Source organism: Ranitomeya variabilis, chromosome 5 (assembly GCF_051348905.1).
Source record: "Ranitomeya variabilis isolate aRanVar5 chromosome 5, aRanVar5.hap1, whole genome shotgun sequence".
In the NCBI taxonomy this organism is placed as follows: domain Eukaryota; kingdom Metazoa; phylum Chordata; class Amphibia; order Anura; family Dendrobatidae; genus Ranitomeya; species Ranitomeya variabilis.
The window spans coordinates 59,874,209-59,901,341 of record NC_135236.1 but is presented as its reverse complement, the minus strand read 5'-3'; the positions used below and the strand labels follow the sequence as shown (position 1 = coordinate 59,901,341).

Genomic DNA, 27,133 nt, shown 5'->3' with positions numbered 1-27,133 from the left:
CATCTTCTTGAATTCATGTGTGAGGATTCAATTTTTCTCACATTTTGTGAGAAATCATATGCCTGCAATAGTGTGACATTGCCATAAGTGCTTTATTTTTCTGCCAATCAAATGCAAACCCCAAGCTAAGCATTTTTGTATGATCCGAAATTTATGCTTGACACACAATAATTATATCTGATTTAGAATCTATATGTGAGATTTACTTTTCCTAACATTAATATCTTAAGATTGACCAGCGAAATCAGTACCTGGCAAAAAAAGTTATTGAAAGGAAAGAAAACAAAAAAATAATTAAGGTGATGAATTTTGTTGTCTGTTAGTGATGATCGACGAGAGAGAGAGAGAGAGAGAGAGAGAGAGAGAGAGAGAGAGAGAGGAGAGAGAGAGAGAGAGAGAGAGAGAGAGAGAGAGAGAGAGAGAGAGAGAGAGAGAGAGAGAGAGACTTAAAAACCACCTATTATTCAACCGACTAAATAGCGTAGCTGAGTGCCCCGATGCATGATGAAGTGATGAGCTTGATGATTACTATTGTTTTTCCTTTAAAAGAATTTCTTGTAAGAGAGGCTACATATTTCTTTATAAATATACTGTTAATTTGTGAGGTTTCTTTTTTTTTGCAAATTTTGTGAGGATGTAAAATAACTAAATAACTAAATGGCAAAAATAAACCGTTGCATACATAGAGATTTGATGCAGGAGATGAAGATGGCTATTAAGTGATTGCAAAATTTCCAAAAGCAGCTAATTTAAAGCTTTCTACAGTATCCATAAGATGCCGTGACCCGGATTCGAACCGGGGTTGCTGCGGCCACAACGCAGAGTACTAACCACTATACGATCACGGCAACATCCTCGAGCCAGGTAGGAGTCGAACCTACAATCTTCTGATCCGTAGTCAGACGCGTTATCCATTGCGCCACTGGCCCTGATGAAAAAGGGTGCTTTTTCATGCGCCATATTGCTAAAGCAAAACAAAACCTTCAACAGGCTGTCATCGCCTCATGAGTCTTTCTTTTCTTGCCAATCCACTCACAAGCAGAAACAAAATATTTTTGTGCAATCTTAAATTCATGCTTGAGACTGAATATTTTCCATCTTCTTGAATTCATGTGTGAGGATTCAATTTTTCTCACATTTTGTGAGAAATCATATGCCTGCAATAGTGTGACATTGCCATAAGTGCTTTATTTTTCTGCCAATCAAATGCAAACCCCAAGCTAAGCATTTTTGTATGATCCGAAATTTATGCTTGACACACAATAATTATATCTGATTTAGAATCTATATGTGAGATTTACTTTTCCCTAACATTAATATCTTAAGATTGACCAGCGAAATCAGTACCTGGCAAAAAAAGTTATTGAAAGGAAAGAAAACAAAAAAATACCGTATTTTCCGGCGTATAAGACGACTGGGCGTATAAGACGACCCCCCAACTTTACCAGTTAAAAAATAAAATCTTCTTAAAAGTCGGGGGTCTTCTTATACACCCTATGTCGTCTTATAGGGCCGGTGAATATGTGCCTTTTGGGGGGGGGGGAGTGATCCTGATGAGGACGAGGGGGCGTCTCACAGGAAAGTGAGTATCCCCCATTACCTTATCATAGCGCTGCAGCGTGGGGTCTCTGTGCTGGGAGCGGCGGCTGCTGTGCTGTGCTGTGCTGTGGCGGCTCCTCTTCTGCAGTGTGGGGCCTCTGGTGCTGTGGGGCGGTGGCGGCGGCGTATCTTCATACAGTCGGGGCTCCTCCGGCATCTCAAAGACTGGAAGCCCCGCCGGCAACTCCATGGGTACAATGCGGTCAGGTGGCCTCCGGAAAATGGCCGCTGCTCAGATTCAGATCTCGTCCCGAGATCTCGGGAGACGAGATCTGAATCTGAGCAGTGGCCATTTTCCCGGAGGCAGCTCAATAGGTGCGATGCGGTGGCCCGGCCGCTGGGGGCTGCGCATGCTCAGATTCAGATCTCAACGAGATCTGAATCTAAGCAGCGGCCATTTTCCCGGAGGCCAGCGCATTGTACCGATGGAGTTGCCGGCGGGGCTTCCAGGCTGAGATGCCGGAGGAGCCCCGACTGCATGAAGATACGCCGCCGCCGCCACCGCCCCACAGGCCCACACTGCAGAAGAGGAGCCGCCACAGCACAGCAGCCGCCGCCGCTCCCAGCACAGAGACCCCACGCTGCAGCGCTATGATAAGGTAATGGGGGATACTCACTTTTCTGTGAGACGCCCCCTCGTCGTCATCAGGATCACTCCCCCCCCCCACCCACCATATACACCCGGCGTACAAGGCGATTCCCGGCGTACAAGACGACCCCCGACTTTTAAGAAGATTTTCAGGGGTTAAAAAGTCGTCTTGTACGCCGGAAAATACGGTATTAAGGTGATGAATTTTGTTGTCTGTTAGTGATGATCGACGAGAGAGAGAGAGAGAGAGAGAGAGAGAGAGAGAGAGAGAGAGAGAGAGAGAGAGAGAGAGAGAGAGACTTAAAAACCACCTATTATTCAACCGACTAAATAGCGTAGCTGAGTGCCCCGATGCATGATGAAGTGATGAGCTTGATGATTACTATTGTTTTTCCTTTAAAAGAATTTCTTGTAAGAGAGGCTACATATTTCTTTATAAAATATACTGTTAATTTGTGAGGTTTCTTTTTTTTTGCAAATTTTGTGAGGATGTAAAATAACTAAATAACTAAATGGCAAAAATAAACCGTTGCATACATAGAGATTTGATGCAGGAGATGAAGATGGCTATTAAGTGATTGCAAAATTTCCAAAAGCAGCTAATTTAAAGCTTTCTACAGTATCCATAAGATGCCGTGACCCGGATTCGACCGGGGTTGCTGCGGCCACAACGCAGAGTACTAACCACTATACGATCACGGCAACATCCTCGAGCCAGGTAGGAGTCGAACCTACAATCTTCTGATCCGTAGTCAGACGCGTTATCCATTGCGCCACTGGCCCTGATGAAAAAGGGTGCTTTTTCATGCGCCATATTGCTAAAGCAAAACAAAACCTTCAACAGGCTGTCATCGCCTCATGAGTCTTTCTTTTCTTGCCAATCCACTCACAAGCAGAAACAAAATATTTTTGTGCAATCTTAAATTCATGCTTGAGACTGAATATTTTCCATCTTCTTGAATTCATGTGTGAGGATTCAATTTTTCTCACATTTTGTGAGAAATCATATGCCTGCAATAGTGTGACATTGCCATAAGTGCTTTATTTTTCTGCCAATCAAATGCAAACCCCAAGCTAAGCATTTTTGTATGATCCGAAATTTATGCTTGACACACAATAATTATATCTGATTTAGAATCTATATGTGAGATTTACTTTTCCCTAATATTAATATCTTAAGATTGACCAGCGAAATCAGTACCTGGCAAAAAAAGTTATTGAAAGGAAAGAAAACAAAAAAATAATTAAGGTGATGAATTTTGTTGTCTGTTAGTGATGATCGACGAGAGAGAGAGAGAGAGAGAGAGAGAGAGAGAGAGAGAGAGAGAGAGAGAGAGAGAGAGAGAGAGAGAGAGAAGAGAGAGAGAGAGAGAGAGAGAGAGAGACATAAAAACCACCTATTATTCAGCCGACTAAATAGCGTAGCTGAGTGCCCCGATGCATGATGAAGTGATGAGCTTGATGATTACTATTGTTTTTCCTTTAAAAAGAATTTCTTGTAAGAGAGGCTACATATTTCTTTGTAAATATACTGTTAATTTGTGAGGTTTCTTTTTTTTGCAAATTTTGTGAGGATGTAAAATAACTAAATAACTAAATGGCAAAAATAAACCGTTGCATACATAGAGATTTGATGCAGGAGATGAAGATGGCTATTAAGTGATTGCAAAATTTCCAAAAGCAGCTAATTTAAAGCTTTCTACAGTATCCATAAGATGCCGTGACCCGGATTCGAACCGGGGTTGCTGCAGCCACAATGCAGAGTACTAACCACTATACGATCACGGCAACATCCTCGAGCCAGGTAGGAGTCGAACCTACAATCTTCTGATCCGTAGTCAGACGCGTTATCCATTGCGCCACTGGCCCTGATGAAAAAGGGTGCTTTTTCATGCGCCATATTGCTAAAGCAAAACAAAACCTTCAACAGGCTGTCATCGCCTCATGAGTCTTTCTTTTCTTGCCAATCCACTCACAAGCAGAAACAAAATATTTTTGTGCAATCTTAAAATCATGCTTGAGACTGAATATTTTCCATCTTCTTGAATTCATGTGTGAGGATTCAATTTTTCTCACATTTTGTGAGAAATCATATGCCTGCAATAGTGTGACATTGCCATAAGTGCTTTATTTTTCTGCCAATCAAATGCAAACCCCAAGCTAAGCATTTTTGTATGATCCGAAATTTATGCTTGACACACAATAATTATATCTGATTTAGAATCTATATGTGAGATTTACTTTTCCCTAACATTAATATCTTAAGATTGACCAGCGAAATCAGTACCTGGCAAAAAAAGTTATTGAAAGGAAAGAAAACAAAAAAATAATTAAGGTGATGAATTTTGTTGTCTGTTAGTGATGATCGACGAGAGAGAGAGAGAGAGAGAGAGAGAGAGAGAGAGAGAGAGAGAGAGAGAGAGAGAGAGAGAGAGAGAGAGAGAGAGAGAGAGAGAGAGAGAGAGAGAGAGAGAGACTTAAAAACCACCTATTATTCAACCGACTAAATAGCGTAGCTGAGTGCCCCGATGCATGATGAAGTGATGAGCTTGATGATTACTATTGTTTTTCCTTTAAAAGAATTTCTTGTAAGAGAGGCTACATATTTCTTTATAAATATACTGTTAATTTGTGAGGTTTCTTTTTTTTGCAAATTTTGTGAGGATGTAAAATAACTAAATAACTAAATGGCAAAAATAAACCGTTGCATACATAGAGATTTGATGCAGGAGATGAAGATGGCTATTAAGTGATTGCAAAATTTCCAAAAGCAGCTAATTTAAAGCTTTCTACAGTATCCATAAGATGCCGTGACCCGGATTCGAACCGGGGTTGCTGCGGCCACAACGCAGAGTACTAACCACTATACGATCACGGCAACATCCTCGAGCCAGGTAGGAGTCGAACCTACAATCTTCTGATCCGTAGTCAGACGGCGTTATCCATTGCGCCACTGGCCCTGATGAAAAAGGGTGCTTTTTCATGCGCCATATTGCTAAAGCAAAACAAAACCTTCAACAGGCTGTCATCGCCTCATGAGTCTTTCTTTTCTTGCCAATCCACTCACAAGCAGAAACAAAATATTTTTGTGCAATCTTAAATTCATGCTTGAGACTGAATATTTTCCATCTTCTTGAATTCATGTTGAGGATTCAATTTTTCTCACATTTTGTGAGAAATCATATGCCTGCAATAGTGTGACATTGCCATAAGTGCTTTATTTTTCTGCCAATCAAATGCAAACCCCAAGCTAAGCATTTTTGTATGATCCGAAATTTATGCTTGACACACAATAATTATATCTGATTTAGAATCTATATGTGAGATTTACTTTTCCCTAACATTAATATCTTAAGATTGACCAGCGAAATCAGTACCTGGCAAAAAAAGTTATTGAAAGGAAGAAAACAAAAAAATAATTAAGGTGATGAATTTTGTTGTCTGTTAGTGATGATCGACGAGAGAGAGAGAGAGAGAGAGAGAGAGAGAGAGAGAGAGAGAGAGAGGAGAGAGAGAGAGAGAGAGAGAGAGAGAGAGAGAGAGAGAGAGAGAGACTTAAAAACCACCTTTTATTCAAGCGACTAAATAGCGTAGCTGAGTGCCCCGATGCATGATGAAGTGATGAGCTTGATGATTACTATTGTTTTTCCTTTAAAAGAATTTCTTGTAAGAGAGGCTACATATTTCTTTATAAATATACTGTTAATTTGTGAGGTTTCTTTTTTTTGCAAATTTTGTGAGGATGTAAAATAACTAAATAACTAAATGGCAAAAATAAACCGTTGCACACATAGAGATTTGATGCAGGAGAAGAAGATGGCTATTAAGTGATTGCAAAATTTCCAAAAGCAGCCAATTTAAAGCTTTCTACATTATCCATAAGATGCCGTGACCCGGATTCGAACCGGGGTTGCTGCGGCCACAACGCAGAGTACTAACCACTATACGATCACGGCAACATTCTCGAGCCAGGTAGGAGTCGAACCTACAATCTTCTGATCCGTAGTCAGACGCGTTATCCATTGCGCCACTGGCCCTGATGAAAAAGGGTGCTTTTTCATGCGCCATATTGCTAAAGCAAAACAAAACCTTCAACAGGCTGTCATCGCCTCATGAGTCTTTCTTTTCTTGCCAATCCACTCACAAGCAGAAACAAAATATTTTTGTGCAATCTTAAATTCATGCTTGAGACTGAATATTTTCCATCTTCTTGAATTCATGTGTGAGGATTCCATTTTTCTCACATTTTGTGAGAAATCATATGCCAGCAATAGTGTGACATTGCCAGAAGTGCTTTATTTTTCTGCCAATCAAATGCAAACCCCAAGCTAAGCATTTTTGTATGATCCGAAAGTTATGCTTGACACACAATATTTATATCTGATTTAGAATCTATATGTGAGATTTACTTTTCCCTAATATTAATATCTTAAGATTGACCAGCGAAATCAGTACCTGGCAAAAAAAGTTGTTGAAAGGAAAGAAAACAAAAAAATAATTAAGGTGATGAACTTTGTTGTCTGTTAGTGATGATCGACGAGAGAGAGAGAGAGAGAGAGAGAGAGAGAGAGAGAGAGAGAGAGAGAGAGAGAGAGAGAGAGAGAGAGAGAGAGAGAGAGAGAGAGAGAGAGAGAGAGAGAGAGAGAGACTTAAAAACCACCTATTATTCAACCAACTAAATAGCGCAGCTGAGTGCCCCGATGCATGATGAAGTGATGAGCTTGATGATTACTATTGTTTTTCCTTTAAAAGAATTTCTTGTAAGAGAGGCTACATATTTCCTTATAAAATATACTGTTAATTTGTGAGGTTTCTTTTTTTTGCAAATTTTGTGAGGATGTAAAATAACTAAATAACTAAATGGCAAAAATAAACCGTTGCATTCATAGAGATTTGATGCAGGAGATGAAGATGGCTATTAAGTGATTGCAAAATTTCCAAAAGCAGCTGATTTAAAGCTTTCTACAGTATCCATAAGATGCCGTGACCCGGATTTGAACTGGGGTTGCTGCGGCCACAACGCAGAGTACTAACCACTATACGATCACGGCAACATCCTCGAGCCAGGTAGGAGTCGAACCTACAATCTTCTGATCCGTAGTCAGACACGTTATCCATTGCGCCACTGGCCCTGATGAAAAAGGGTGCTTTTTCATGCGCCATATTGCTAAAGCAAAACAAAACCTTCAACAGGCTGTCATCGCCTCATGAGTCTTTCTTTTCTTGCCAATCCACTCACAAGCAGAAACAAAATATTTTTGTGCAATCTTAAATTCATGCTTGAGACTGAATATTTTCCATCTTCTTGAATTCATGTGTGAGGATTCAATTTTTCTCACATTTTGTGAGAAATCATATGCCTGCAATAGTGTGACATTGCCATAAGTGCTTTATTTTTCTGCCAATCAAATGCAAACCCCAAGCTAAGGATTTTTGTATGATCCGAAATTTATGCTTGACACACAATAATTATATCTGATTTAGAATCTATATGTGAGATTTACTTTTGCCTAATATTAATATCTTAAGATTGACCAGCGAAATCAGTACCTGGCAAAAAAAGTTATTGAAAGGAAAGAAAACAAAAAAATAATTAAGGTGATGAATTTTGTTGTCTGTTAGTGATGATCGACGAGAGAGAGAGAGAGAGAGAGAGAGAGAGAGAGAGAGAGAGAGAGAGAGAGAGAGAGAGAGAGAGAGAGAGAGAGAGAGAGAGAGAGAGAGAGAGAGAGAGAGAGAGAGACTTAAAAACCACCTTTTATTCAAGCGACTAAATAGCGTAGCTGAGTGCCCCGATGCATGATGAAGTGATGAGCTTGATGATTACTATTGTTTTTCCTTTAAAAGAATTTCTTGTAAGAGAGGCTACATATTTCTTTATAAATATACTGTTAATTTGTGAGGTTTCTTTTTTTGCAAATTTTGTGAGGATGTAAAATAACTAAATAACTAAATGGCAAAAATAAACCGTTGCACACATAGAGATTTGATGCAGGAGAAGAAGATGGCTATTAAGTGATTGCAAAATTTCCAAAAGCAGCCAATTTAAAGCTTTCTACATTATCCATAAGATGCCGTGACCCGGATTCGAACCGGGGTTGCTGCGGCCACAACGCAGAGTACTAACCACTATACGATCACGGCAACATTCTCGAGCCAGGTAGGAGTCGAACCTACAATCTTCTGATCCGTAGTCAGACGCGTTATCCATTGCGCCACTGGCCCTGATGAAAAAGGGTGCTTTTTCATGCGCCATATTGCTAAAGCAAAACAAAACCTTCAACAGGCTGTCATCGCCTCATGAGTCTTTCTTTTCTTGCCAATCCACTCACAAGCAGAAACAAAATATTTTTGTGCAATCTTAAATTCATGCTTGAGACTGAATATTTTCCATCTTCTTGAATTCATGTGTGAGGATTCCATTTTTCTCACATTTTGTGAGAAATCATATGCCAGCAATAGTGTGACATTGCCAGAAGTGCTTTATTTTTCTGCCAATCAAATGCAAACCCCAAGCTAAGCATTTTTGTATGATCCAAAAGTTATGCTTGACACACAATATTTATATCTGATTTAGAATCTATATGTGAGGTTTACTTTTCCCTAACATTAATATCTTAAGATTGACCAGCGAAATCAGTACCTGGCAAAAAAAGTTGTTGAAAGGAAAGAAAACAAAAAAATAATTAAGGTGATGAACTTTGTTGTCTGTTAGTGATGATCGACGAGAGAGAGAGAGAGAGAGAGAGAGAGAGAGAGAGAGAGAGAGAGAGAGAGAGAGAGAGAGAGAGAGAGAGAGAGAGAGAGAGAGAGAGAGAGAGAGAGAGAGAGACTTAAAAACCACCTATTATTCAACCAACTAAATAGCGCAGCTGAGTGCCCCGATGCATGATGAAGTGATGAGCTTGATGATTACTATTGTTTTTCCTTTAAAAGAATTTCTTGTAAGAGAGGCTACATATTTCCTTATAAATATACTGTTAATTTGTGAGGTTTCTTTTTTTTGCAAATTTTGTGAGGATGTAAAATAACTAAATAACTAAATGGCAAAAATAAACCGTTGCATTCATAGAGATTTGATGCAGGAGATGAAGATGGCTATTAAGTGATTGCAAAATTTCCAAAAGCAGCTGATTTAAAGCTTTCTACAGTATCCATAAGATGCCGTGACCCGGATTTGAACTGGGGTTGCTGCGGCCACAACGCAGAGTACTAACCACTATACGATCACGGCAACATCCTCGAGCCAGGTAGGAGTCGAAACTACAATCTTCTGATCCGTAGTCAGACACGTTATCCATTGCGCCACTGGCCCTGATGAAAAAGGGTGCTTTTTCATGCGCCATATTGCTAAAGCAAAACAAAACCTTCAACAGGCTGTCATCGCCTCATGAGTCTTTCTTTTCTTGCCAATCCACTCACAAGCAGAAACAAAATATTTTTGTGCAATCTTAAATTCATGCTTGAGACTGAATATTTTCCATCTTCTTGAATTCATGTGTGAGGATTCAATTTTTCTCACATTTTGTGAGAAATCATATGCCTGCAATAGTGTGACATTGCCATAAGTGCTTTATTTTTCTGCCAATCAAATGCAAACCCCAAGCTAAGCATTTTTGTATGATCCGAAAGTTATGCTTGACACACAATATTTATATCTGATTTAGAATCTATATGTGAGATGTACTTTTCCCTAATATTAATATCTTAAGATTGACCAGCAAAATCAGTACCTGGCAAAAAAAGTTGTTGAAAGGAAAGAAAACAAAAAAATAATTAAGGTGATGAACTTTGTTGTCTGTTAGTGATGATCGACGGAGAGAGAGAGAGAGAGAGAGAGAGAGAGAGAGAGAGAGAGAGAGAGAGAGAGAGAGAGAGAGAGCGAGAGAGAGAGAGAGAGAGAGAGAGAGACTTAAAAACCACCTATTATTCAACCAACTAAATAGCGTAGCTGAGTGCCCCGATGCATGATGAAGTGATGAGCTTGATGATTACAATTGTTTTTCCTTTGAAGGAATTTCTTGTAAGAGAGGCTACATATTTCTTTATAAATATACTGTTAATTTGTGAGGTTCCTTTTTTTTGCAAATTTTGTGAGGATGTAAAATAACTAAATAACTAAATGGCAAAAATAAACCGTTGCATTCATAGAGATTTGATGCAGGAGATGAAGATGGCTATTAAGTGATTGCAAAATTTCCAAAAGCAGCTAATTTAAAGCTTTCTACAGTATCCATAAGATGCCGTGACCCGGATTCGAACCGGGGTTGCTGCGGCCACAACGCAGAGTACTAACCACTATACGATCACGGCAACATCCTCGAGCCAGGTAGGAGTCGAACCTACAATCTTCTGATCCGTAGTCAGACACGTTATCCATTGCCCCACTGGCCCTGATGAAAAAGGGTGCTTTTTCATGCACCATATTGCTAAAGCAAAACAAAACCTTCAACAGGCTGTCATCGCCTCATGAGTCTTTCTTTTCTTGCCAATCCACTCACAAGCAGAAACAAAATATTTTTGTGCAATCTTAAATTCATGCTTGAGACTGAATATTTTCCATCTTCTTGAATTCATGTGTGAGGATTCAATTTTTCTCACATTTTGTGAGAAATCATATGCCTGCAATAGTGTGACATTGCCATAAGTGCTTTATTTTTCTGCCAATCAAATGCAAACCCCAAGCTAAGCATTTTTGAATGATCCAAAATTTATGCTTGACACACAATAATTATATCTGATTTAGAATCTATAAGTGAGATTTACTTTTCCCTAATATTAATATCTTAAGATTAACCAGCGAAATCAGTACCTGGCAAAAAAAGTTGTTGAAAGGAAAGAAAACAAAAAAATAATTAAGGTGATGAACTTTGTTGTCTGTTAGTGATGATCGACGAGAGAGAGAGAGAGAGAGAGAGAGAGAGAGAGAGAGAGAGAGAGAGAGAGAGAGAGAGAGAGAGAGAGAGCGAGAGAGACTTAAGAACCACTTATTATTCAACCGACTAAATAGCGTAGCTGAGTGCCCCGATGAATGATGAAGTGATGAGCTTGATAATTACTATTGTTTTTCCTTTAAAAGAATTTCTTGTAAGAGAGGCTAAATATTTCTTTATAAATATACTGTTAATTTGTGAGGTTTCTTTTTTTTTACAAATTTTGTGAGGATGTAAAATAACTAAATAACTAAATGGCAAAAATAAACCATCGCATACATAGAGATTTGATGCAGGAGATGAAGATGGCTATTAAGTGATTGCAAAATTTCCAAAAGCAGCTAATTTAAAGCTTTCTACAGAATCCATAAGATGCCGTGACCCGGATTCGAACCGGGGTTGCTGCGGCCACAACGCAGAGTACAAACCACTATACGATCACGGCAACATCCTCGAGCCAGGTAGGAGTCGAACCTACAATCTTCTGATCCGTATTCAGACACGTTATCCATTGCCCCACTGGCCCTGATGAAAAAGGGTGCTTTTTCATGCACCATATTGCTAAAGCAAAACAAAACCTTCAACAGGCTGTCATCGCCTCATGAGTCTTTCTTTTCTTGCCAATCCACTCACAAGCAGAAACAAAATATTTTTGTGCAATGTTAAATTCATGCTTGAGACTGAATATTTTCCATCTTCTTGAATTCATGTGTGAGGATTCAATTTTTCTCACATTTTGTGAGAAATCATATGCCTGCAATAGTGTGACATTGCCATAAGTGCTTTATTTTTCTGCCAATCAAATGCAAACCCCAAGCTAAGCATTTTTGTATGATCCAAAATTTATGCTTGACACACAATAATTAAATCTGATTTAGAATCTATATGTGAGATTCCCTTTTCCCTAATATTAATATCTTAAGATTAACCAGCGAAATCAGTACCTGGCAAAAAAAGTTGTTGAAAGGAAAGAAAACAAAAAAATAATTAAGGTGATGAACTTTGTTGTCTGTTAGTGATGATCGACGAGAGAGAGAGAGAGAGAGAGAGAGAGAGAGAGAGAGAGAGAGAGAGAGAGAGAGAGAGAGAGAGAGAGAGAGAGAGAGAGAGAGAGAGAGAGAGAGAGAGAGAGAGAGAGAGACTTAAGAACCACTTATTATTCAACCGACTAAATAGCGTAGCTGAGTGCCCCGGTGAATGATGAAGTGATGAGCTTGATAATTACTATTGTTTTTCCTTTAAAAGAATTTCTTGTAAGAGAGGCTAAATATTTCTTTATAAATATACTGTTAATTTGTGAGGTTTCTTTTTTTTTACAAATTTTGTGAGGATGTAAAATAACTAAATAACTAAATGGCAAAAATAAACCATCGCATACATAGAGATTTGATGCAGGAGATGAAGATGGCTATTAAGTGATTGCAAAATTTCCAAAAGCAGCTAATTTAAAGCTTTCTACAGAATCCATAAGATGCCGTGACCCGGATTCGAACCGGGGTTGCTGCGGCCACAACGCAGAGTACAAACCACTATACAATCACGGCAACATTCTCGAGCCAGGTAGGAGTCGAACCTACAATCTTCTGATCCGTAGTCAGACTCATTATCCATTGCGCCACTGGCCCTGATGGAAAATGGTGCTTTTTCATGCGCCATATTGCTAAAGCAAAACATAACCTTCAACAGGCTGTCATCGCCTCATGAGTCTTTCTTTTCTTGCCAATCCACTCACAAGCAGAAACAAAATATTTTTGTGCAATCTTAAATTCATGCTTGAGACTGAATAATTTCCATCTTCTTGAATTCATGTGTCAGGATTCCATTTTTCTCATATTTTGTGAGAAATCTTGTGCCTGCAATAGTGTGACATTGCCATAAGCGCTTTATTTTTCTGCCAATCAAATGCAAACCCCAAGTTAAGCACTTTTGTATGATCCACAATTTAAGCTTGACAAACAATAATTATATCTGATTTAGAATCTATATGTGAGATTTACTTTTCCCTAATATTAATATCTGAAGATTAACCAGCGAAATCAGTACCTGGCAAAAAAAGTTGTTGAAAGGAAAGAAAACCAAAAAATAATTAAGGTGATGAACTTTGTTGTCTGTTAGTGATGATCGACGAGAGGGAGAGGGAGAGAGAGAGAGAGAGAGAGAGAGAGAGAGAGAGAGAGAGAGAGAGAGAGAGAGAGAGAGAGAGACTTAAAAACCACCTATTATTCCACCTGACTAAATAGAGTATCTGAGTGCCCCGATGCATGATGAAGTGATGAGCTTTATAATTCAAAAAGAAAAGAAAAAAAAGTAGTTAGCACTCACCAAGCCCGTTGCTGTAAAAGTCTTTATTAGGACATGGACAGGGAGAACATGATGTCTAAAGGATGACTGCTCTTTCGCGCTACATACGCTTCCACAGATCCCGATGCCTGAGAGGGGAAGTGAGGCAACAAATAATGCTGTCCAAGCTCCTCCCTCCCTCCGACACCACACCTGACAACTCCCATTATACTGACTATGAAAAAAACTTATCACAAACTAAGCCAATATAGCAAATACAGTGTATAATACAACATGAACCATTAAAATATGAATACAGGCAATGCAAAAAGCGAAACAAACAGTGATAACGCTGTCAGCAGGAAAAACTCATAAAAAGACCGACATATCGATCTTCTCATTAAGACCCAGTGGTCCCTGAGCATTCGTGCGCATGATCCACATCGCTTCTCTTCTTAGAAGGATTTTATTCAAATCTCCGCCACTAGGTGACAGTGAAACCTTTTCTAAGCCTGCAAACGAGAGCAACCTCGTATCGGCATTGTGGATCTGCCTTACGTGATGAATGAAACGAGGGACACAATTACCAGTACGTACTGAATTAAAGTGTTCCCGTATGCGTACAAAAAGAGGACAAAAAGTCTTGCCTACATAGTAGAAGCCGCAAGGGCAAAAAATTGCATATACTATGTGTGTACTTCTGCAGGAGATGAAATCACACACCAGGTGGTCAATGGGACCTATTTTGCATGTTTTACCGGTCAGATGGTAAGGACAAAAACTACAGTGCCCGCACTTAAAATTACCTTTGGGAGCGCCCTCAGACAGCCAATTGCTGCTCTGAGAGCATATCCGATTACGTACCAACAGGTCTTTTATATTCTTGCCGCGACGGCTAGCAAACAAAGGACCATTACTTATTTTATCCAACAAATCGCTGTCCCTACTCAAGATATCCCAATTACTTCTAATAACTGACTTGATTTCCCTGTCCATTGGACCAAATTTAAAAGAAAATACAAACCGTCCCTTGCTACCGTTACCCTTCTTCTTTTCAGAATAGATATTAGGGGCCGAATCCTCCACCTTCTCTAAGGCCGCATTCAAGACGGGGTGGGTACCCTCGACTCTGGAACCACTTATACATTTCCAAAGACTGTTCCTTGTAACCCCCTAGCGTGCTATTAAGCCTCCTCACTCTAAGAAATTGGATATATGTTAGGGCATGTTTAGTGTACTGGGGATGTGCACTATCGTAATGGAGTAAAGAGTTTGTGGAGGTCGGCTTGCGGAAAACACTGGTATGTACAGTGCCCTCCTTAATTTCAACTTTGACGTCCAAAAACTCTAATACTGCACCTCCATAATGGGATGTAAATCTCATGTTCATGGTGTTGGCCTGTCCCAAATACTGTACAAATTGTACAAAAATGTCCTGATCGCCATCCCACACTATCATGATGTCATCGACATACCTTATAAAGAGTTTAATATGCTTCAAATAAGGGTTGGAAACTGAATAAACAAATTTTTCTTCAAGGACAGCCAAGAAGAGGTTGGCGAATGTACAAGAGACTGATGTGCCCATGGCTGTCCCTTTCTCTTGTGTATACCATATGTTGTCAAACTGGAAGGCATTATGTTTAAGGACAAACAATAAAGCATCACAAATAAAGTCTGTAGTGTTTGTGTCCATAGGTGTATGCATCAGAACCTCCCTGATTGCCTCCACCCCCATATTTTGAGGAATCCGAGTGTACAGGCTCTCTACGTCTATTGAGGTTAAATTGAACCCTTCCTGCCACTGAAAACCTCTCAATATGCATAAAAAGTGATTAGTATCCTTCACATAGGACGGTACATCTTGCAACAAAGGTCTCAACAACCAATCTAAATATCTAGACAGGGATTCTGTTACTGAACCCACCCCCGACACTATTGGTCGACCCGGCTGACTCACTAGACTTTTGTGCACCTTTGGAACATAATACCAACATGGTTTATTAGGGAAATCTGCTATCAATTTCTCAGCCTGTTTTTTTGAAAGAACCTGTTTCTCTACTTGCTGTCTCAGAAAGGTACGTAACTCATTGTATTTACATGTTGGGTCACTTTTTAATTTCCTATACGTGGCAGTGTGTTGTGAATTTACTTTTTGGCTCCCTCTAGTGGCTACTAGTGATTTGACTCTGGGTTTGTCAGTCATTCCTTTTATGCTCACCTGGGTCGTTAGGTCAGGGGTGTTGCTATATAAGCTCCCTGGACCTTCAGTTCAATGCCTGGCAACGTTGATATCAGAGCTAATCTGTAGTGCTCTTGTCTACTGATCCTGGTTCCTGCTTGATTAAGCTAAGTCTGCTTTTTTGCTTTTTGCAATTCGTTATTGTTTGCATTTTTTGTCCAGCTTGTATATTATCTGTATCCTGACCTGGCTGGAAGCTCTAGGGCGGCTGGTGTTCTCCCCCCGGGCCGTTAGACGGTTCGGGGGTTCTTGAATCTCCAGCGTGGATTTTTGATAGGGTTTTTGTTGACCATATAAGTTATCTTACTATATTCTGCTATTAGTAAGTGGGCCTCTCTGTGCTAAACCTAGTTCATCTCTGTGTTTGTCATTTCCTCTTACCTCACCGTTATTATTTGTGGGGGGCTTGTATCCTACTTTTGGGGTCCTTTCTCTGGAGGCAAGAGAGGTCTTTGTTTTCCTCTTCTAGGGGTAGTTAGCTCTCCGGCTGGCGCGAGACATCTAGCGACCAACATAGGCATGTTCCCCGGCTACTTCTAGGGTTGGCGTTAGGAGTAGATATATGGTCAACCCAGTTACCACTGCCCTATGAGCTGGATTTTTGTACTTTGCAGACTTGCTGATATCTCTGAGACCCTCGCCATTGGGGTCATAACAGCAGTGTCAGACAACTGCCTCTGTGCTTCAGTCATATACTGTTCCTTAGATAGCAGCACTATATAGCCCCCTTTATCTGCGGGGCGAACCACCACATCTAACCAACTCTGAATTTCTTTTAATGCACGGGTCTCGATGGACGTGAGATTGGGGGGGTGTGGTATGGTTCAGCAGTGCCTCCATGTCTTTATTGACACGTGCCTCGAAAATATCTATAGGACTGCCCGGGGAGACAGGAGGTGCAAAGGTGGATTTAACCTCCCCATAAAAGGTTCTGCAGGGGTTGGACAAAATTGGGCTGCCCCTGGCCTAGTGTCCGTAAGACCCAGCAACAGGTCTATATCCTCCTGTAACCCTGTCTCCTCAACGTCCGCTACCATAAAACCCAAAGGGCCCACTTGTCACGGAACCTCCCCCGGGCACCTATGGGTACCCCCTTGTGTAGTGGTTTTAAATACTTTGTAAAGGTGAATCTTTCTTACTGCTTTATAAAGATCCACTTTAAACTTTGCAAAATCAAAGGGTTCAGGTAGACAGTAATTGAGACCTTTTGACAGAACCAAATAATGGGCTTGAGTAAGTACACGGTCCGTTAAATTAATCACTGTGTGAACCGGCAAAAGGTCTATACCATTGGTCTCCATGAGACCTGTTTCCTTTTGCGAGATGCGTTTATTGCGCCCCCCTCGTCGCATCCACCGTCTAAAGGGGCTGCGGTTGGTAAACTCGTACTCGGCTGGATGGTGGTAACGACCTCCGCCATACTATCATCATTGGCGCTGGAATCCGAGTCTGTGGTAAGGTAGTCTTTTTTGTTGTACTTCCTTGGATTCCTGGATTTGTTAATTTCTCCTCACATGTTTGCGGCCATTCTGTTGCTGACCCTGTTTATTCCATGTAAACACCTTGCCCGTCTCAAAGTCACTCTTATCTCGAATAAACTTATCCCGCTTTCTTTGCTTAATCTCTGTCTGTAACTTCACCAACTTGGTATCCAATTTCTTGTCAACTGATGCCCATCGGGCTTCCGTAAGTCGTGATTTTAACTCCTCTTTAGTTTTACTTAACTCGAGCTTGGTAGTCTCATAATTCATGACATTCTGTTGTAATACTAATTGGAGCAAATCCTGCGAGCATTTGAGCAAGATCTTTTCCCACTCCATTACAAAAGCAGGGTTGTCTCTGAACTGGGACATCTCTTTTAGGACCCTCAGGCCCCTAGGTACACGACCACAATCGACATATGACTTTAACGAATTATTGGTCCAGAACAAGTTGACTTCCCTCTCCGCTATGTTAAAAAGTCTATATTCCAAAGTCTTTGTGCTCAATGTAAAAACATCTTCTTGTGACTCACACTCAGTAAAAAAAGAATCCACGTTCTCCCGTTCTGCTAAAAGTCCATTAGAGAGGGGTAAGGTTGCTGGTTCCATATTCAGGAATTACACAGCCGGTGATTAATCACCCAACAAGCTAACGCCTAGAATGAAACGCTAGCAGCGTGCTGGGTATGAAAAAAACAATGTCCACAATGTCCAAAAAGAAGAAAATATATATACCCGCACTGCTGACATACACGATCACCTATCTGCGTGCTGTGAAATGCTGTACCAGTGCCTTTACCTCCTACTCATTGCATGGGCACTAGGGGTGCATAACCAAAAAAGTGCATGACATCCAAAAAGAAAAGAAATAAAAGTAGTTAGCACTCACCAAGCCTGTTGCTGTAAAAGTCTTTATTAGGACATGGACAGGGAGAACATGATGTCTAAAGGATGACAGCTGTTTTGCGCTACATGCGCTTCCACAGATCCCGATGCCTGAGAGGGGAAGTGAGGCAACAAATAATGCTGACCAAGCTCCTCCCTCCCTCTGACACCACACCTGACAACTCCCATTATACTGACTATGAAAAAAACTTATCACAAAATAAACCAATATAGCAAATAAAGTGTATAATACAACATGAACCATTAAAATATGAATACAGGCAATACAAAAAGCGAAACAGTGATAATGCTGTCAGCAGGAAAAACTCATAAAAAGACCGACATATCGATCTTCTCAATAAGACCCAGTGGTCCCAGAGCATTCATGCGCATGATGCACATCGCTTCTCTTCTTAGAAGGATTTTATTCAAATCTCCGCCACTAGGTGGCAGTGAAACCTTTTCTAAGCCTGCAAACGAGAGCAACCTCGTATCGGCATTGTGGATCTGCCTTACGTGACGAATGAAACGAGGGACACCCTTACCAGTACGTACTGAATTAAAGTGTTCCCGTATGCGTACAAAAAGAGGACAAAAAGTCTTGCCTACATAGTAGAAGCCGAAAGGGCAAAAAATTGGAGGGCACTGTACATACCAGTGCTTTCCGCAAGCCGACCTCCACAAACTCTTTACTCCATTACGATAGTGCACATCCCCAGTACACTAAACATGCCCTACTATATATCCAATTTCTTAGAGTGAGGAGGCTTAATAGCACGCTAGGGGGTTACAAGGAACAGTCTTTGGAAATGTATAAGCGGTTCCAGAGTCGAGGGTACCCACCCCCTGTCTTGAATGCGGCCTTAGAGAAGGTGGAGGATTTGGCCCCTAATATTTATTCTGAAAAGAAGAAGGGTAACGGTAGCAAGGGACAGTTTGTATTTTCTTTTAAATTTGGTCCAATGGACAGGGAAATCAGGTCAGTTATTAGAAGTAATTGGGATATCTTGAGTAGGGACAGCGATTTGTTGGATAAAATAAGTAATGGTCCTTTGTTCGCTAGCCGTCGCGGCAAGAATATAAAAGACCTGTTGGTACGTAATCGGATACGCTCTCAGAGCAGAAATTGGCTGTCTGATGGCGCTCCCAAAGGTAATTTTAGGTGCGGGCACTGTAGTTTTTGTCCTTACCATCTGACCGGTAAAACATGCAAAATAGGTCCCATTGACCACCTGGTGCGTGATTTCATCTCCTGCAGAAGTACACACATAGTATATGCAATTTTTTGCCCTTGCGGCTTCTACTATGTAGGCAAGACTTTTCGTCCTCTTTTTGTACGCATACGGGAACACTTTAATTCAGTACGTACTGGTAATTGTGTCCCTCGTTTCATTCGTCACGTAAGGCAGATCCACAATGCCGATACGAGGTTGCTCTCGTTTGCAGGCTTAGAAAAGGTTTCACTGCCACCTAGTGGCGGAGATTTTAATAAAATCCTTCTAAGAAGAGAAGCGATGTGGATCATGCGCACGAATGCTCAGGGACCACTGGGTCTTAATGAGAAGATCGAGATGTTGGTCTTTTTATGAGTTTTTCCTGCTGACAGCGTTAGCGTTTGTTTCGCTTTTTGTATTGCCTGTATTCATATTTTAACGGTTCATGTTGTATTATACACTTTATTGGCTATATTGGTTTATTTTGTGATAAGTTTTTTTCATAGTCAGTATAATGGGAGTTGTCAGGTGTGGTGTCAGAGGGAGGGAGGAGCTTGGTCAGCATTATTTATTGCCTCACTTCCCCTCTCAGGCATCGGGATCTGTGGAAGCGCATGTAGCGCGAAACAGCTGTCATCCTTTAGACATCATGTTCTCCCTGTCCATGTCCTAATAAAGACTTTTACAGCAACGGGCTTGGTGAGTACTAACTACTTTTTTTTTTCTTTTCTTTTTGGATGTCATGCACTTTTTTGGTTATGCACCCCTAGTGCCCATGCAATGAGTAGGAGGTAAAGACACTGGCGCAGCATTTCACGGCACGCAGATAGGTGATCGCGTATGTCAGCAGTGCGGTTATATATATATTTTCTTCTTTTTAGAGCATGATAATTACTATTTTTTTTCCTTTAAAAGAATTTCTGGTAAGAGAGGCTACATTTTTCTTTATAAATATTCTGTTAATTTGTGAGGTTTCTTTTTTCACATTTTTTGTGAGCATGTAAAATAACTAAATAACTACATGGCAAAAATAAACCATCGCATACATAGAGATTTGATGCAGGAGATGAAGATGGCTATTAAGTGATTGGAAAATTTCCAAAAGCAGCTAATTTAAAGCTTTCTACAGAATCCATAAGATGCCGTGACCCGGATTCGAACCGGGGTTGCTGCGGCCACAATGCAGAGTACTAACCACTATACAATCACGGCAACATCCTCGAGCCAGGTAGGAGTCGAACCTACAATCTTCTGATCCGTAGTCAGATATGTTATCCATTGTGCCACTGGCCCTGATGAAAGAGGGTGCTTTTTCATGCACCATATTGCTAAAGCAAAACAAAACCTTCAACAGGCTGTCATCGCCTGAGTCTTTCTTTTCTTGCCAATCCACTCACAAGCAGAAACAAAATATTTTTGTGCAATCTTAAATTCATGCTTGAGACTGAATAATTTCCACCTTCTTGAATTCATGTGTGAGGATTCCATTTTTCTCATATTTTGTGAGAAATCTTATGCCTGCAATAGTGTGACATTGCCATAAGTGCTTTATTTTTCTGCCAATCAAATGCGAGCCCCAAGCTAAGCAATTTTGTATGATCCGGAATTTATGCTTGACACACAATAATTATATCTGATTTAGAATCTATATGTGAGATTTACTTTTCCCTAATATTAATAGAGAGCCACTGGCCCTGATGAAAAAGGGATTGTCTGCCAGGCCGTGAAATGCCGCAGTCATCTTTGTTGTGGTCGTGCAGTGATTGGCTTGGCCGCACAGCATCATCACGAGTAGAAGGGCTCATTTCCACTGGCGAGAGACAAATCGGTCCGATTAACGGACCGAAAAAATGGAGGAAAATCATGCGAGTGTCATGCGCGTGTCATGCGATTTTTTATCGCAACATCCGTCTGACATCCGTATGACATCCGTATTGCTGTCTGATTTTTACGCACCGGTGTCCTTTGAAAAGCCGGCAAATCAGCACTGTGTACAGTAAAATCACACTGACAGGTTAGAATAGAGAAGATATATACACATAGAATAGGTATATATACATATATATATATGTCAGTGAGACACCTATATATGTATATTTATTTTTAATGCAGTGCTAGATAGCATAAAAGCCACTAATTCAATTGCCGGCTTTTTCCTTCTCCTTCACAAACCCAACAGGATATGAGACATGGTTTACACACAGTAAACCATCTCATATCCCGTCTTTTATTACATATTCCTCTTCACTAATGTAACAAGTGTCTGTGTGTCAAATTTGGGGTCTCTAGCTATGAAATTAAAGGGTTAAATTGCGGAAAAAATTGGCGTGGGCTCCCGCACAATTTTCTCCGCCTGAGTGGTAAAGCCAGTGACTGACGGCAGATATTAATAGCCAGGAGAGGGTCCATGGTTATTGGCCCCCCCGTGGCTAAAAACATCTGCCCCCAGCCACCCCAGAAAAGGCACATCTGGAAGATGCGCCTATTCTGGCACTTGGCCACTCTCTTCCCACTCCCTGTAGCGGTGGGATATGGGGTAATGAAGGGTTAATGCCACCTTGCTATTGGAAGGTGACATTAAGCCAGATTAATAATGCCTCGCTTGGCAAAACAATAAACACACAATATACATACCCTCTCTGATGAACTGTCACGTCCCACGAGGTAATCCATCTGAAGGGGTTAACTAATATTACAGGCATGAGCTGCGATAAACCACTCGCTCGTGCCTGTAATCCCCGGGTGCTGAAAGGAAAGCAGTGATCTATACTTACATTAAGTCACGGTGATGCGCCCCTGCTGGATGTTCTCATGAACTGCAGCCTGGGAACTTTTTCCCACGCTCCAGGTGATATGAGGACATTCACCAGGGGGCGCATCACCGCGACTGAAGGAAATGTAGGTCAATGACCTACATTTCCTTCATTCGCCGGGGAATTACAAGCACGAGCACAGCTGCTTTTGCAGGGCTCCTGCTTGTAAATTATTTTAACCCCTACAGATGGATTACCTCATGGGACGTGACGGGTCAGCAGAAGGTATGTATGTTGTGTGTTTATTGTTTTGCCAAGCGATGGTCTGAAAATGGATTGAGAGAGCAATAAAATATTAAAACAACCGCTGTGTTTATTTCATTAAAATACTTTTAAATCATGTGTGTGTGTGTTTTTTAACACTTTCAAACAATTGGATTAATAATGGATAGGTGACACAATTGACTCCTCTCCATTATTAATCTGGCTTAATGTCACCTTCCAATAGCAAGGTGGCATTAACCCTTCATTACCCCATATCCCACCGCTACAGGGAGTGGGAAGAGAGTGGCCAAGTGCCAGAATAGGCGCATCTTCCAGATGTGCCTTTTCTGGGGTGGCTGGGGGCAGATGTTTTTAGCCACGGGGGGGCCAATAACCATGGACCTTCTCCTGGCTATTAATATCTGCCGTCAGTCACTGGCTTTACCACTCTGGCGGAGAAAATTGCGCGGGAGCCCACGCCAATTTTTTCCGCAATTTAACCCTTTAATTTCATAGCTAGAGACCCCAAATTTGACACACAGACACTTGTTACATTAGTGAAGAGGAATATGTAATAAAAGACGGGATATGAGATGGTTTACTGTATGTAAACCATGTCTCATATCATGTCGGGTTTGGGAAGGAGAAATGTAAAGCCGGCAATTGAATTAGTGGCTCTAATGCTATCTTGCGCTGCATTAAATATAAATATACATATATACGTGTCTCACTGACATATATATATGTATATATACCTATTCTATGTGTATATATCTACTCTATTCTAACCTGTCAGTGTGATTTTACTGTACACCGTGCTGAATTACCTGCTTTTCAAAGGACACCGGTGCGTAAAAATCGGACAGAACTCGCATGGTGCGAGTGCTGTGCGATTTTTTTCTCGCACCCATTGACTTGCATTGGCGAGTCTCGTCCGAGACTCGCAGCAAATCGCAGCATGCTGCGATTTTTTTCTCAGTCCGATTTCGGCTGAGAAAAAAATCGCAAATGAAAAGACAACTATTGAATAACATTGGTCCGAGTGCAATCCGATTTTTTATCGGATTGCACTCGTCCGTTTTCCTCGCCAGTGGAAATGAGCCCTAATAGACCTGGCGCCGCCCTGCTCGCCACATTTATCTCTGGATTCAGTGAGTGTAGGGAGAGCTGCTGCTGAGATAGGGTCAGAATCGTGCTTTTAAGGGCTCCTTTTCACTTGCGAGACACACGGCCGTATGTCTTGCAAGTGAAAAGGAGCCCTAATATTTAGTGTAGGTCTGCAACTGTTCAGTCCACAACTCCTCAGAAACCAACAGTCCTTTTTAGGGCTAATTCGTGGGTCCCGAGTTTGCAGCGCTAGGTAGGCAGTGCACAGCATATCCACATCAGTGCAAGGCCTGCAGGCACTGTATGTGCGTACATAGCTTCCACTGCATCCCTCCCAAAGCTCCATAAGGGTATGTTTCCACTGTCAGGATGGCCGGCGGTATCGCCGCAGCGGCGAAGCCGCTCGGCGCTAAGCCCCGCCCCCTTTCTGGGACGCGATCATGCCGGATGTGTTAACTCTTCACATCCGGGATGATCGCTCTCTCCCATAGGGCCCTGTGATATGCCTTGCGGGGACGCTGCATCCTCGCAAGGTGTACGGACATGCTGCGATCTGAAAAGACGCGCAGCATGTCCGGAGTCGCAGGGCCGCCGCGTGCGGGTTTCCACGCATAGTGGAGACGGGATTTCATAAAATCCCCTCCACTATGCTGGAACATCTGGATGCTGCTTGTTTGACGCTGCAGCTCTGCGCAGTGTCAAACAAGCAGCGTTTCCTGACCATGGAAACATACCCTTACTGTCTGCTGCTGCTTTTTTACTATATATCTAGCTGCATTTTTATGTGGTTTTTTTTTTGTTTTTTCTTCACCTGATAACTGCTCCTTTTATTCTAAAGCAATCCATAGCCCCCTTATTTTAACATTTCTTTGCTTATTCAGCCAGGTTATTGAAATCTAAGAACGTGCAAATCTACCGTTTTTTTGTCCCAGACACCAAATGTGAGTGCGCCAAAAAATCTTTTTTTGTTTTTATGTCATAGCCAACTTGTTGACACAATTTAGTTGTGCCCCCCAAAATCAAAGCCACATTTAGATCAGTCTGTTATCTCAGGCAGACGGCTGCTGTATCAGTCATGGAAAAATCGTAGCTTTGCAGGCATACATATCATAGTTCTGTGTGCTAGCCTGGTTCACATTTTTTTTTCTAAAATCCACCAAAACCCTCCTAAAATTTTTTACAGTCTATGTCAGGCTGAGTCCTGGTGTATCTGTGGTGGAAAAATTGCATTTTCGTAGACATAAGTAGCATAGTTCTGTGTGCTAGCCTTGTTCAATTTTTTTCTACAATTCACGAAAAAACAAAAAAACATTTATACAGTCTATGTCAGGCTGAGTCCTGGTGTATCGGTGGTAGATAATTCGTAGCTTTGCAGGCATATGCATCAGGCCGGAATCACACACAGCGAGATACGGCCAAGTCTCGCTGGTTAAAACCAAGCCCTGGCACCGGCATTCCAGAGTGGAGGGTGCGGCCGCACAGCAATACATGGAGCCGCACGCTCCGCTCCGGAGTGCCGGTGCCAGAGCTTGTTTTTAAATTGCGAGACTCGGCCGTATCTCGCTGTAATGTGACTCCGGCCTCATAGTTCTGTGAGCTAGCGTTGTTCTTTTTTTTCTAAAATTCACCAAAAAACCCAAAAAAATTTATACAGTCTGTCAGGCTGAGTCCTGGTGTATCTGTGTTTGAAAAATCGTATTTTCGCAGGCATACGTAGCATAGTTTAATTTTTTTTTTTTACAATTCACCAAAAACCAAAAAATAATTTGCACAGTCTATGTCAGGCTGAGTCTTGGTATATCGGTTGTGGAAAATTTGCAGCTTTGCAGGCATAAATATCATAGTTCTGTGTGCTAGCCTTGTTCAATTTTTTTTTTCTAAAATTCACCAAAAAACAAAAAATAATTTATACAGTCTATGTCAGGTGGCTGTGTCCTGGGGTATCTGTGTTTGAAAAATCGTATTTTCGCAGGCATACTTTTTTCTACAATTCACCAAAAAAAAAAATGTATACAGTCTATATCAGGCTGAGTCCAGGTGTATCTGTGTTTGAAAAATCACATTTTCTCAGGCATATGTAACATAGTTCTGTGTGCTAGCCTTGTTTATTTTTTTTTCTCCAATTCACCAAAAACAAAAAAAAAATGTATATAGTCTATGTCAGTCTGAGTTCTTGGTGCATCTGTGTTTGAAAAATTGTATTTTTGCAGGCATACGTACCATAGTTCTGTGTGCTAGCCTTGTTCAATTTTTTTTTGACAATTCACCAAAAAACAAAAAAAAATTATACAATCTATGTCAGGTTGAGTCCTGGTTTATTGCTGGTGGAAAAATCATAGCTTTGCATGCATATTGATCAGATATAATTTAGCTCCAAATAAACACATTTGTGTTGAGCTTTTGAAATAGTGCAGTAGTCCATTTAAAATGGGCAAGGCAAGGAGCAAGGGATGGGGAAGTGGACATGACGCTGATGGTGCATGCAGAGGACGAGGACATGGCCAAGCTGAAAGTAGGCCACAACAAAGACCCATATCTTCTCGCTAGATCTTCCTGTCCCAGTTTCTACGGGACCGCAGCACACCACTATTGAAGCCAGAGCAGTGTGAAATGGTTGTTGGTTGAATAGCGGAAAATGCTTCCAGTCACTTAGCCACCACCACCACCATGTCTTCCACGTGGTCAAGTCTGAGTAGCCGTGAGTGTGGACCAGATATTCCTCACCCTGATCCTCCTTCCTCCCAGCATGTCAAGTGCCCTGAGGCAACTGATCCCACACTTGGACACTCTGAAGAGCTGTTCAGGTTTCCATTTCAAGATTCAGAACTCTCGGCCGGTCAACTTGAAGTGGGGACAGATGAGATCTCATGTAGAGATGCCCAAAGCTTTGACCAGCTCCGGTCACGTGAAGGTGATGGTGGGAAAGTGTCAGAAGAGGTGGACGATGATGAGACACAATTGCCAGAAAGTCAGGAGGAGGAGCAAGGTGCGGATGTGGAAGACGAAGTGGTGGATGACTATGTGACTGACCCAACCTGGCATGAGGACATGCAGAGCGAGGGCAGCAGCACACATGGGGAAGGAGGCATATCACCCCAACAGGAAGGAAGAAGCACTGTGGTGGCCACAGACAGAAGGCGTGCATCCGTTCCCCGTAACACCAACATGAGGGAAGTTGCATGTTAGATCTTCCCAAGTTTGGTCATTTTTTAAAGATTCTGCCGATAACCCCAAACAGGCCATTTGCAGCACCTGCCATGCCCGCATCAGCAGGGGTAGCAAAACTACCAGCCTGATCACCACCAGCATGATCAGGTACATGGCAGCAAAGCCCCCGCCTTTGTGGGCTGAACCCAGTCTCCAAGAACACTGTCTGCAGGTGACACCACTGCTTCTTCCACTATTTTGCGTAGAAGCCAATCCCCAGTCCACCGTGCATGTGAAGATGCCTCTAGCCCTGCACCTGTTGTTGCCCACAGTCAAGCAGCACCATCATCAAGCCTGTCCACATACTTGTCCCAGCACAGCCTTCAGTTGTCTATACCCCAGTCATTGAAACGCAAGCAGAAATACCCAGCTAACGCCCCACAAGCCACAGTCCTAAATTCTAACATTTCTCTTCTGCTTGCGCTAGAAAGGCTGCCTTTTAGGCTCATTGAGATGGAAGCTTTCCGCAACCTGATGGTGGCGGCCATCTCAAGGTACTCAGTCCCCAGTCGCCACTATTTCTCCCGATGTGCCATACCGGCATTACACCAGCATGTGTCCCACAGCATTACCCATGCT

General features: G+C 41.6%; 16 non-coding genes across 16 annotated transcripts; all 16 read right to left on the bottom strand.

The window, feature by feature from the left end:
• Positions 1-776: 776 nt before the first annotated feature.
• Positions 777-848, bottom strand: TRNAH-GUG (transfer RNA histidin (anticodon GUG)). The gene has a single exon. It is a non-coding gene; the product is annotated as a tRNA-His (tRNA).
• An 8-nt stretch (positions 849-856) lies between these two features.
• Positions 857-929, bottom strand: TRNAR-ACG (transfer RNA arginine (anticodon ACG)). Its single transcript has one exon. It is a non-coding gene; the product is annotated as a tRNA-Arg (tRNA).
• A 1,969-nt stretch (positions 930-2,898) lies between these two features.
• TRNAR-ACG (transfer RNA arginine (anticodon ACG)) lies at positions 2,899-2,971 on the bottom strand. The gene has a single exon. It is a non-coding gene; the product is annotated as a tRNA-Arg (tRNA).
• Positions 2,972-3,904: 933 nt separating this feature from the next.
• On the bottom strand, positions 3,905-3,976 carry TRNAH-GUG (transfer RNA histidin (anticodon GUG)). Its single transcript has one exon. It is a non-coding gene; the product is annotated as a tRNA-His (tRNA).
• An 8-nt stretch (positions 3,977-3,984) lies between these two features.
• On the bottom strand, positions 3,985-4,057 carry TRNAR-ACG (transfer RNA arginine (anticodon ACG)). The gene has a single exon. It is a non-coding gene; the product is annotated as a tRNA-Arg (tRNA).
• Positions 4,058-4,994: 937 nt separating this feature from the next.
• On the bottom strand, positions 4,995-5,066 carry TRNAH-GUG (transfer RNA histidin (anticodon GUG)). The gene has a single exon. It is a non-coding gene; the product is annotated as a tRNA-His (tRNA).
• An 8-nt stretch (positions 5,067-5,074) lies between these two features.
• TRNAR-ACG (transfer RNA arginine (anticodon ACG)) lies at positions 5,075-5,148 on the bottom strand. The gene has a single exon. It is a non-coding gene; the product is annotated as a tRNA-Arg (tRNA).
• Positions 5,149-6,072: 924 nt separating this feature from the next.
• On the bottom strand, positions 6,073-6,144 carry TRNAH-GUG (transfer RNA histidin (anticodon GUG)). Its single transcript has one exon. It is a non-coding gene; the product is annotated as a tRNA-His (tRNA).
• Positions 6,145-6,152: 8 nt separating this feature from the next.
• Positions 6,153-6,225, bottom strand: TRNAR-ACG (transfer RNA arginine (anticodon ACG)). The gene has a single exon. It is a non-coding gene; the product is annotated as a tRNA-Arg (tRNA).
• Positions 6,226-7,247: 1,022 nt separating this feature from the next.
• Positions 7,248-7,320, bottom strand: TRNAR-ACG (transfer RNA arginine (anticodon ACG)). The gene has a single exon. It is a non-coding gene; the product is annotated as a tRNA-Arg (tRNA).
• A 940-nt stretch (positions 7,321-8,260) lies between these two features.
• On the bottom strand, positions 8,261-8,332 carry TRNAH-GUG (transfer RNA histidin (anticodon GUG)). Its single transcript has one exon. It is a non-coding gene; the product is annotated as a tRNA-His (tRNA).
• An 8-nt stretch (positions 8,333-8,340) lies between these two features.
• Positions 8,341-8,413, bottom strand: TRNAR-ACG (transfer RNA arginine (anticodon ACG)). Its single transcript has one exon. It is a non-coding gene; the product is annotated as a tRNA-Arg (tRNA).
• A 1,017-nt stretch (positions 8,414-9,430) lies between these two features.
• TRNAR-ACG (transfer RNA arginine (anticodon ACG)) lies at positions 9,431-9,503 on the bottom strand. Its single transcript has one exon. It is a non-coding gene; the product is annotated as a tRNA-Arg (tRNA).
• A 926-nt stretch (positions 9,504-10,429) lies between these two features.
• On the bottom strand, positions 10,430-10,501 carry TRNAH-GUG (transfer RNA histidin (anticodon GUG)). The gene has a single exon. It is a non-coding gene; the product is annotated as a tRNA-His (tRNA).
• Positions 10,502-11,494: 993 nt separating this feature from the next.
• Positions 11,495-11,566, bottom strand: TRNAH-GUG (transfer RNA histidin (anticodon GUG)). The gene has a single exon. It is a non-coding gene; the product is annotated as a tRNA-His (tRNA).
• A 1,027-nt stretch (positions 11,567-12,593) lies between these two features.
• Positions 12,594-12,665, bottom strand: TRNAH-GUG (transfer RNA histidin (anticodon GUG)). The gene has a single exon. It is a non-coding gene; the product is annotated as a tRNA-His (tRNA).
• Between the last annotated feature and the right edge of the window lie 14,468 nt (positions 12,666-27,133).